Below are 12,288 nucleotides of genomic sequence, written 5' to 3'. Positions count from 1 at the left end.
CAAGATTTTTCTTGAAAAGATGGACTGGAATCGTAGAAAAACTGCTCCCTTTGTCATTGAATAAAAATTTATCTCTGATTTTTTCTTGGAAATCCTCTCAAAAATGCACGAAATGCCATTTTTAGAAGGTTCATTTTTCAAAATTTTCCGGGGGAGCATGCCCCCGGACCCCCTAGGAACCTTCAAGCAGTGGGAAGAACCCCCCCATTCAAAATCCTGGCTACGGGCATGATTTACCTGCGGTATGTAATGCAAAACTGTTAATCATAATAATAATGTACACAACAACTGCTGACTATTTCATAAACCATATTAACGGTAATATTGACAAACACGACCGAAAACAGTACCGTTCCGTGGAAAAAAATCTCGCAGCAAAAATTACGGAGAAAACTTCCGAACGTTTTTGAGTGGCATCCACCATTCTTCTTCAGCGTCACTAAAATAAGCTGACAGAACTAGTCAGCACTAATCAGATCATTTTAGTGATGCTGAACAAGAGTGATGGATGCTTTCTTTATTTCTTTATTTCAGGCTTGAAACTCGTGATTTTATCAGTAGTAGAACTTGAATTGTCTTTGAACACGTCTTGTGTTGTTTCTTTTTCAAAACATCGTTCTTCTCATGTTGTCACATGCAACCAAGGACATTATACATCATACATTATACGTAATACATTATAAGGACATCATACATACATTATAATATCTAGCTTGATGTAACATTCCATGTACTCCAGAAGTGACTTTGTCAACCTTTCAGGTGGTTGAATTATGTAATACAAAGCTCAGTCTTCCCTTGGCGGTAAAAACAAAATCAATGAAAAGACGTTCTGACTCGCCGAATCTATTTTAACGTTGCACATGAAAAGAGATAAGAATAGAATCGACAGGAAAGTTTGATAAGGAAGGATCGATATTATCGATTTCGGGGGAGGCGATATCGCACGGGATCCCACTTGGGAGGTAACACCGATCACTTCTCAAACCCGACCGTCAAACGTCAATAGGGTATATATAGCTGCAGTCCAATATAACATCGTCCCTTTTTCAGTAAAATCATCACAGCACCGTTTGTTGACAAAAAGCTAGCCTCTACCAGGCTTCAGAAGCGGCTGGAAAGAGTAGAAATTGGCCAAATAGACAGATAACATGCCGGCGGGAGTTGGTCCGCTAAGGAGTATAATTTACCGCTCTATACTACTCCTTTAGCAGCCGAACATCCCTGGCATGTTATTTGTCAGTTTGGCCATTTCCAACATCCTCTGAAGCCTGGTAGAGACTATTTAATTTCCTAGTTGATTAAATCAGACAAGCTGTCACAGCCGTCGTCAGTGGCGCATGACCCAGCTGACGTGTCTCTCGGCAAGGTAACAGTTCCCGGGTATAACGTTACGTCCAGAAGCCGCGATTCTTTCTGATATTATCATGGACTGATAAAGGAAATTATCGGCACAATTACCGATCCTCTGCGGCAAGTGGGTACAGCTCAAATATATCAAACTCTCAGTTGCAGGCTTTCTGTCGTACAAGGCCCATCGGAAGTACGTCACAATCACTGAACCAGACCATTTCTATGGCCGTGCCAATGAATTCTCAAAAACTCTCAATACTTCCCGGTGGTCTGAAATCTCCGATTTCTTGTTTGACTGATGATAGACGCAATGGAGTCAGCTTGTCTGCAGTACACATGGCTCGATGTTGTCGTTTGTCGTGTGTCTGTTAGCCTGGTATCCAGTCTGATCGTGATTGGGGGTATTGGGGTGTTTAGGCAGGTTGTGTCTTCGAAGACCTTCCCCCGCCCAGTGCAACAGACCGTCCCGGTAGGAGTGTTACGCTAATTAGAGACAGTATGCTCGGGGATTTGGTTTCCTAATTAATCTCTCGTGAAATACACACCGGGACGCTTATGTGAGGCGGGCGGGCCAGAGCTCTTGCGGCCCCGACCACGAATCAGACTGGATACCAGGCTATGTGTCTGTGTGTTTATTTACTTGTGTGTCCCTGGTTATTTGATTGCTGTATAGTCCGTACGTACAATTTGAACAATTTTGTTGGATTCTTGTTGGATGGAGTCAGCTTGTCTGCTGCACACCTGTCGTGTAGACAGCGCGATGTTGCCGCTCGCTCCCCGATGTCAGCAGGCACAGACGTGCGGTGAGGAGATGGAGTCACACCCGCGACAGGAACACACCGTGATGCATCACTCAAACCTCGTGTTAGACTATGGGGATACAGCGTTGCCTAGCAACGGCGAACTTCACTTATCATCGTCTGATGTTCAGTCTAGACGCGATTCCATTCAGGGGGTGCTGATAGAAAATTTTAGCCTGAGAGAAAATCATGGCTTTTGTAATGAATGCCTATACTTCTTACTTTACCAGCCCCTCCATCTCTGTCCTGCCACTTGCTACATAATATAATCCAACGGCTCAAAAAAATCTGAGATCCAAGCTCAGGTCAAAAAAACACCATGATGGATGACTCAAACCAAGGTGGTTTGAGCTCAAACCTCGTGCCAGACTATGGGGATACAGTGTCGCATAGCAACGGCGAACTTCACTTATCATCGTCTGACGTTCCACAGTCTAGACGCGACTCCAGCCAGCGGGCTGTGATAGAAATATTAACGTGAGAGCAAATCTTGAGAGAAAATCATAGCTTTTGTAATGAATGCTCAATCTTAGTGAAAACACATTCATATACATGTGACCAGCCCCTCCAACTCTGTCCTGCCACTTGCTACATAAAATATCACGTTGTAAATGTAATATCAATGTAATTTTATTTCTGCTTGATCACCGTGACTTGTTCTCAGCTTGTGAGAACCTCCATTCATTCGCTGACACAGAAACCTCCTCTGTTCGAGATATAAAAATCTGGCCAATTTTCAGCGGTATTTCTGTCCTGACGTTGTGAAAATAAACTCTGTTCCACCCGGAGCGGTCCTGCTGTGGACGGCCTGGCGTGAGCGGTCAGGGGTGTCATCAGCACAGCCAAAACAGGCAGGGATGTCTTCATTCACACACAATGAAACATAGCCTCTACCAGACTTCAGAAGCGGCTGTACACAATTGTAGAACTTGGCCAAATAGAGAGATAACATGCCAGGGGAGTTGGTCCGCTCAAAAGTACAGTTTCAAGCGAAAAACTGTACTCCTGTAAGCGGACCTACTCCTCTCTTATTATGTTTGATGGGCCTTTGATTGTGTGTATGTTTGTGTGTTTCTGTACTGCAGTTTCTGTATGACCTGCAAGAGAGCGTATTCTGTCGAGGTGAAGTCTGCCATCTCAGTGATCGCCTATTCTTAACCGATTGCGACATCCTCTATCTTTGCGTCATTGAGTGAAAGATTGTTTTCAAGTCTGAGTGAACTATCCAAACCCTTTAGTTTGTTTTGCCCTCTGAGAGGACTACCGGCGGTCTGTACTAGTTTGTGCACCTGTGTTGGAATTAGGGGTAAAGTGCCTTTTCCAGGGGCACAACACTGGTACCATGGCCATGGCCTATATCTGTATCTGTATGGCCGGTATAACCGCCCTTCGGCGTAACACGCCAGTTTATAAAACGTTCTTGGTTTAAAAAACGGGAGCCAGAAAAACGTTACAGTTTTGCCTGCCCCATATAACAAAACATGCTTAGTCTATAACAGAAGATTCTTCAAGAATGAAGTTAAAAACCCAATACTGCAAAACGTTGTACAAGAATCAATCAAACTTAATTCCACAACAATTGTAGCAGGTACAACGCTACTGCAATACCTCGTAACAATTAGCACTTCCTATCAAATGATTTTATAAACTGTACCTTTTTACAATCCCGAAAATTAAGTTCTGGGAAGAATAAACACAAAACCTCCCATGTCTCCCGAGGCCGCATCTCTAGTGTATCAATCTCCAATCCCACAGAACACAATGCCTGATGATCGCCCATTAAAACAGTCATCTGCTAACAGAAGAGCCTTAAATATGTATGACGGAATTTCCCTGGTGGAAGTCAAGGGGGTCTGTAGTCTGGTCCTGGGGGAGAACGACAAGTAACAAGTGGGTACTTCAGGGCAAGGAAAATGTCATCGTTCAGGGCTAATCTTCAAGCAATCTTTTGGTGGCTGCTAGACAGTATCAAATGGCAAGGCGACATCATTGACAGGACAGTAATATAGCCTGTAATATGATGTTTAATGTCTCGATTTTTTCTCCGCTATCTTAAGGCATAGATATACTGATGTATATGTGCAGCAACTGTGAAAATCTCACAATGATGTCATACTCATGTGACATTGTGTATGTGGTATGACAGTCGATTTTAAATAAAACGTGACTGATACGCCACGTGGCTAATGAAAAAAAATAGAAAGCCCGATATCGAAAATAAACGCATAAAAACACGTGAAAAATAAGCCGAAGCCTAAATCTCTGCCTGGTGAGTAAGAACTAACAGAGACAAGTGGGTACTTCAGACTTGAGGGTGATTTCAGAGTGACAGGACTGGACGTGATTTTTATCAGGGTCGCTGATGGATGTCTTACCTCACAATGCGGCACAGGAAAACCTGTCTGTCGGGAAAGAAAACCGGGTGTTTGGACAAGAACTTGACTTTCAGTTTCACACCGGTGTAGGGTTACACTTGACTTTGACCGAATCGCCGTGAGTTTAAGGCATCCACTGCACTTTCAGGGTGGCAATACAAAACATATTCTGGATTAGTAATTTTGACTGATAATGACATATACTACCATTTCTGAAATATAAAGTATTTTAAATCTGTCTGATAATGATATTAGTGCTCATTTTCGTCATTTCATACTTGAAGCGTTTGAAATAGCCCCAAAAAGTTACATGAGGAGTCCCATTATTTTTTGGTACCACCAATAAATAGCTAGAACCAAGGAGGTTATAGGGAGAGAAAAATGAAGCCTGGTAGAGGCTAATTGATAGCGTAACGCCCACGTTGGACCGTGGGACCGTTTGGTCCGATTTTAGGCAATTTTACACATTTTTACATGAGAATCGGTTGAGCGTGTACTATTCTTCTCAATACTGTAGGGAACGATTAATATTTCAAAATATGGGAAGCTTGAAAGAGTTAGAACCTATGAAAATATCTTATAACCATATCTCGTTATGTTATCACTGAAGTTAAGACATCACTCCTAATCCTAGCATCAAAGAAGGCATTGAAAACAATTCATCTGATAGAAAAACAAACTCTTGTAATTTAAAAATTTAGCACAAATGACTAGTACAATGACTAGTACTGTTCCACTTACAAAATTATTTCTGGAACTTTATTTCTATTCTTTCGTGGTTCATTGAGAGAAAACAAGACCATGCAGTTTTGTTTTTTTTCGTCAGTAATCCTAGATCTGACCAGGAAAAAAGCCCACATTAGGTTCGCTATCCTCCCTCGCCACCATAAGTACCGATTTGAGCGGATTTTCCCGACTTTGCATGAGAATTGTGGAGCCCTCCCATTGTTCTGAGTTAATTTCCTAGCCTTACCAGCTCACAATACTCCCTCGGCAGACAGCGATACGGGAGGGACTCGGGAGTCGGTATAATCGGATTTAGTAATAGATGGGGGAGCTGAATTTTGCACGACACGTCCACGATTGTGGTAAGAACGTTCACGACTGTCGTAAGAAAGTCGTAAATCTGTCGTAAGAAAGTTGTAAATCTGTCGTAAGAAAGTCGTAAATCTGTCGTACAACTTCTGCAATACTGACAACGTCTACAATACCTTGGACAGCGAACGGGAGGAAATTGGGAGTTCGGTATAATCGGATCTTTTGTACCCAAAGGAGGGGGGGGCTGTAACAGGGGGGGGACTGCAGCTATCACTAAAAACCCAAAGGGATAAAACTAGTCTCCATTAGGCTAAAAACGCGAGTTTATAAACAGTAAAATTTAGCCAAAGATATAGGATAATTGTCCAGGGGAATATCGCCACTATAGTCTCCACCAGACTCCATTGCAAGGCACATTGAACCTTCTATGGCCGGTTAATCCTCTTTTAGGCCGATTTTTACTATTTACTTAGCCTGCAAAGGAGTCTGGTGGAGACTAGGACAGCGATACGGGCAGCTATTTTTAGGCAACAGGAACATCCCCTTCGCTTCTCAGAACACAGGCCACAGTTCTGACTGACATACCCTGACAATCAGAGCGTTTCTCCTAATATCTTCATAAAAGAACGTTTTTCACCAGGTAATTCTATAAATCGAACAGGAAAACACAAGTTTCGGTCTGTTGCATTTCCGGTGAAATACTCAAAATTGTATTTATTTAAAGGATGTTGCGAATAAGGTGCAAGACGTCATCGATAATTCGATTAGATATAGGTGAAAAGAAGGTATTTTTACTTCCTACTTTGACAGAATCGTCCCCGAATTCCTCTCCAACCGACACATAGCACGGATTTTTGTGGTTAGGTCTAAATGATGACGCCACTCAACAAGTTTTCACACTGAGTTGGTAAACCGCCTTCTAATCTACTAGTATTCTGAAAGAAGAGGTTTCGGCTTACTTTCTGCCTGCATTTTTGAGCGTTTTTATTCGGCTTTCTTCTTTGACTGGTATGTTTGTTTGTTTTTCGCGAACAAAACTGTCAATAATATTCTCTTGCCAATTTGATACTGTCTTACAGCAAGCAAAATATCTGCTTGGAGACTATTCTAACCAAGAATTAAACCTCCTTGTTCCGAATTCTACTATCCATAACCCCTTAGTTAGGAAGGCCTGATGGAGACTATACTATTTTTGCCGACTTCTACTCTCCATAGCCCCTTTAGGAAGGCCTGGTAGAGGCTAGCGCTACAAAGCAAGTGTTTGTGTTGGTAACAAGAGTTGTTTTTCTCTTGGTTCTTACTTGAAGCAAGGTTAAAAACCTTCTTACTTAAGGCAAGAACATTATAAAGAACTGACCTCTTTGAAGGTTTTAGTAGCGAACGCGAACCTGACCGGAGTTCCGTCGCTAATGTACGATTTCAGGGCCCTGGTACGATTTGTAACGCTGAATACTCCGTACGTGTGCCCGGCTTCCCCCGGAGGATTAACCACCGACTTAAGCAACACAAACCGACTTTCCGGGGATTATCTCACACCGGATTAATCCCACTCCGCTGGAACACCATGGAGGCAGAAGCTGATAGCCCCTACTCATGTCTGGATCGGGTAGTTTTAATCCTGACCCCCTGGTATAATACTGTAACATCCGATTTTCTATGGCCGGTAACTATGGGGATAGATGTTGGAACGGGAAACTTGCGAATAGGACATAGTAGACTCAGTATCGAAGGTAAAGACCGCAAAACCAAACGGCCGGGCTGTTTGCCGAAATATAAACGAAAAATAAACAATTAATTTATATCGACAATATACACAATTTAGCCTCTACCAGGCTTCGGGAGGCGGCAAACTGTACTCTCCAGCGGACTAATTCCCCCATTTTATCTCTCTATTTGATCAATTTCTACTTTTTCCAGCCGCCTCCCGAAGCCTGGTAGAGGCTACCTACTCATGTCTGGATAGGGTGGTTTTAATCCAGACCCCCTGGTATAATACTGTACCATCCGATTTTCTCTACTGTTTTTCTATGACTGGTAACTATGGGGATAGACAGTGGAACAAGAAACGTGCGAATATCAAAGGTAGAGATCGCAAGCTTTTCTACATGTAATATACTAGTATTCTTCATGATGAACGCACAAGACTGTTCAAATTTCTTTCCGCTTGGTCCACAGAATTTATACACTCCATCCAATACACAATTTCAACTGCATTCTTGTAGATAACCCTTATTATGTACTAATAGGTAAATATATCAAAGCATCTTTATAGACCTTAGAACTAATTGTCTAAGCGACACGTCAAACTCAACGTGTTGCTTTAGTCGGTGAGAAAACAACTCACCAGTCTTGCAAGACGTATACAAAATCGCTACAAAAAGACGTAAAATAAACAATCCCAAACCCCGTATCTGCTTGAAGATTAGGCATACACTTGATGACTCAGATTTCGCTTTTAATGAGGGGGAAACAATAACAAGATGTGTAAAACAAACAACAGGGTCTTTATTTAATGCTATTAGTATTGGCCACGCTCGTATAGTGGTCTTTGTATTACCTCGATCCTGGATGATTTGATGTTTGGGTGGGCGAATGTTATATCACTACAAGAGGGCGGAGAGCTTTTAGATAAAATAACAAAACGTCAGAAGTGATCTGAGCATTTTTGGTGTTCTTTTGTTGATGTATGATTTATTTTGACACTTGAGATAGTCGTGTATATGGCGTACAATTGTGATTGTAAAGCGGTAAAGCTAGTCCTTTTTCAGGCTATAGGAGCAGTGGGTTGTTAGTTTACTGTGGCCAGAGCACGGTATTGAAAGGTGGAGCCCATCCCTCTTCTTCCACTGCCTTTTACCTCCCCAACTGAAGTCAGGTACTCATTTTATACCTGGGTGGAGCGAGGAAAGTGCGAGGACAAAACGTCCAGCCAGGACTGCCAGGAATCGAACCCACGACCTCTCGATCTCATGCCTCGTATCTATATTGTGATATATACGACAATTCACTGTTCTGAATCGCCCAAAACCTAAAAATATATTATACAAGATGGATGTCATATTTTCTTTAACACCTGGTTTCCCATTTAAAAAAATCAACTCTTGAGAGATGAAAGAACCGAAGAGGTTTCTTGAAAGACAACACAAGAGGCTGAAGTGGTTGTTTTTCTGCGGACAAAGTGCTTTATTTTCCCATAAACAGCAGTCGGCTTTACTGAAGTGGGTTGTTCTAAAGTCCACATAGTCAGCCTTTTTTGTCTCTACCGTACAATATGTACTCACCAAGTATTGCGACTTGTAACAAGGTTTGTTTTGGATCTTATGTACAAAAGGTACAGCAAAATAAAACTTCAAATAAATTCCGTACGTTTGTAGACTAAACAGGACAGTTTAGACAAATTCTTCACAAAAACAGGTGTCGTTTTGGTTGTATTATAGGGTTTGAAAATCCCTTTCTAAGTGTTGCGGTCCCGGCGGGGAATTTGTTATCCTTACACACAGGAAAGAAATGTTAATGTTATTTCAATTCAAGATGCCTCGAATAAAAGAAAGGCGTTTTAAACCCCGGCGCAAGTTTACACAAAATATAGTTAAGTGTAATTACCTAGTCACTCACAACAATGCACGCAGGGCGGGGAACTGGAGTAACTCGGGCGGAATTCGGCTGACTACTGAGGCCGTATTGTGCCGACATCCGCTGTAGTATAACTACTGTTTTGGTTCCCGTGCGCGGATGATGTCATGCGTTGACTCTGCCCAACGTCGGCGTCACACTGTGTGAGCTAGAGCTAGCCTCCACCAGACTTCAGGAGCGGCTAGAAAGAGTAGAAATTGGCTCTTTTTCTCTCCCTATAACTTTCTTAGTTCTAGCTATGCATTGGTCCCCGTCCCACTCTGTGCAGAGCATAGGGGTGGCGCCCATCTACATTTCTGTAGCCCTTGGGCCACACTGTTGTGCAAGCACTACAGCAGGGGGTTAGCCCGCTGGTAGTGGTGTGTGTGTTGACCTTCCCATACTGTTTCTCATAGATGCTGAGTGCTAAGCAGAGAAAGCAGTATGTACATACAGCATTTTTAAAGTCTTTGGTATGACCCGGCCGGGGTTTGAATTCACAACCTCCCGGTTACAAAGCGAGTACTTCACTGATGTGAGGCCAGTATTTATTGGTGGTACCCAAAATTAAAGGGACTGAGACATCCGCTGTTTTGGTTCCCGTGTGTGGATGAAGTCATGTGTTGACTGTCTGTGATTAGAAACCCATGAGAATCGAACCCCTACCTGGAGTTGACAACCTTCGCTCCCTATACCTGCGGCGATCCTAAATATTCCGTGCTGGGTTCTGCTGCCGTGTTTGTAAAAAAATGGGCGTGCTGTTTGGAAAAACAACACCGAGGAAAATTAGTAACAGTCGAATTTATTTCTAACTTTGGACGATACAGAGCAGTAATAAGTTGTACAATCAACGTATACCTGTGGTGATTCAAAAATATTCCGTGCTGAGTTTGTGAAGAAAATGGGCGTGATGTTTGGAAAAATAACACCGAGGAAAATTAGTAACAGTCGATTTTCTTTCCTGCTAGCTTTGGACGATTTAGAACAGTAATTTATATAAGTTGTACAATCAAAATATGGCTAGCTGCGATTGAAAATATTCCGTGCTGGGTTTGTGAAGAAAATGGGCGTGATGTTTGGAAAAACAACACCGAGGAAAATTAGTAACAGTCATTTTTTTCTAGCCATGACGTCTATCTTGTAAATTAAGGAAATATCTTCTTTTCTGTTGTTGTAAAAAAGGACTTCGTGAATTGTATACTTTTAAAGTACGATATTGTCATTGCTATGATGAGGTAGGCAGAAGTAACTGAAAAACGTTCTTTCTGAATGTTTGCTACTTTCGGACCATAAGTGTTTGTTAAACTTAAATATTTCTGGTAATTAATTAAAAACTAATTCCTGTGGTTCATTTGATCATTCAAAAGCAAAATATGCCCCCTGTTTTAATTTACCTGTGTTTTTACTTGTGTTATGCTTTGTTTGGGAAGAAAATACCGTTCTGAGAAGAACACATGGTTTTCATTCAACATACTTGAGACAAATCCCTTATATTTGTACAATATGTTCTGGCTTATGGAGACTCTGATGTAGTAATTGTTACTTGTGTTTTCTTTTCTGTTGAACTTGATGAAAATTTGCCAACCCTGCACGCAAAGTTCAAGCTCAGAAAAACAGGTTGTGCGATTCTCTCCAAGCAGAGGTTTGGGCTTCGTCTTCGTGATTTTTGACGGTTTTTTAGCCGTTCTATCTGGAGGTTCTGAATACAGTAATCGGGCTACCTCTCCTTGTTCCGACCAAGGACGGTCACCTGTCCTGTGACTTTTTGTAGGGACACCTTTTTGTTTTCCCTGTCCAAAATAGGGTCTCCTTTGTTTGCCCACTCCACGGTAACATGTCGCACGGTTCAAATCCGGACACTTCAGGTCAGGGTCAGGTGGACACCGATATATTTGAGCTGTATTCACTAAAATCCTTGCCATGTCATGTCGTGTCGTGTCGTGTTCGTGTCATGTCGATGGTTATTGTCACCCGTGCCTGTCTACTTCTATAAGGGCTAGGGTTAGGATCAGGCACGGTTCTGGATAGTCTCCGCGTATCCAAGAACCGTACGGTAGATTTGCCGCAGGCACGGTTCTAGATACGCCTGGACTATCCACAACCACACCTGAGCATCGTTATGGATAAAACACGGTTCTGGATGACAAAAAAAATCCACACCCCTCTCCGGTCAGGGTCTCAGGCGACACTGATATATTTGAGCTGTATTCAGTAAGATCCTTGCCGTGGTGTCGAGGGTCGCGCGCGGGGGACCAGAGTGTCCTTGTCCCGCGTCTAACCAACAATAGAACACACCCGCCACCTGTCAAAGGAGCCTTTATTTTCAACTTCATGTAGATCGTTTGACGACTACAAGACAGTATCAAATTGGGAAGACTATCATTGACACGGCAGTATCCAATAAGTTTGGCTGTCACAATGTCAGGACAAAAATTGTCACGTCAGTACAAAAATAATCAAAAACACATCAAAATTAGACGAAGCCTAAAGCTTCTGCTTAAAGAATTAAGTGTCCTTGTCCCCGTACCTCCAACAATAGAACACCTGTCAAAGGAGCCTTTATTTTTTATTCCAAGCAGATATTTTGGTGGCCACTACAGGACAGTATCAAATTGGCAAGACAGTATCACTTTGACAGGGCAGTGTCCAATAAGTTTGCCAGTCACAATGTCAGTACAAAAATTGTCACATTGTCGTTACAAAAAAAGAAAGCTCGATAAAAAAACGCATAAAAAGACTTCAAAAATAAGCCGAAACCTTAACCTGTGCTTGTAGAATTAAGTGTCCTTGTCCCCCGTACCTCCAACAATAGAACAAACCGCCACCTGTTAAAGGAGCTTTTATTTCTCTTCTTCCGGTTCTTGTGGAAACCTTGAGTGGAAACTAGCGACTTTTCGTCCGAGTTTAAGTGAGCGTGCGAAAGTGAACAGTGAAGACGTCTTAATCGCCAAGCAAATCCTACGGTGGCAACGTATCTAGGCAAGACCGTAGGGCCTTATAAACCATTGCATCTATAGCTGGAGTGAGGATTCCTCTACTGTACTTGGTGACAGCGAGTTCCACTCTACGATAGTTCTAGGGAAAACATTGAACACCTCAATCCTTGTTTG

This window comes from Branchiostoma belcheri, unplaced genomic scaffold, assembly GCF_001625305.1.
Source record: "Branchiostoma belcheri isolate BF01 breed outbred unplaced genomic scaffold, Haploidv18h27 scaffold99, whole genome shotgun sequence".
NCBI classification, from domain to species: Eukaryota; Metazoa; Chordata; class Leptocardii; order Amphioxiformes; family Branchiostomatidae; genus Branchiostoma; species Branchiostoma belcheri.
This window is presented reverse-complemented; position numbering follows the sequence as displayed.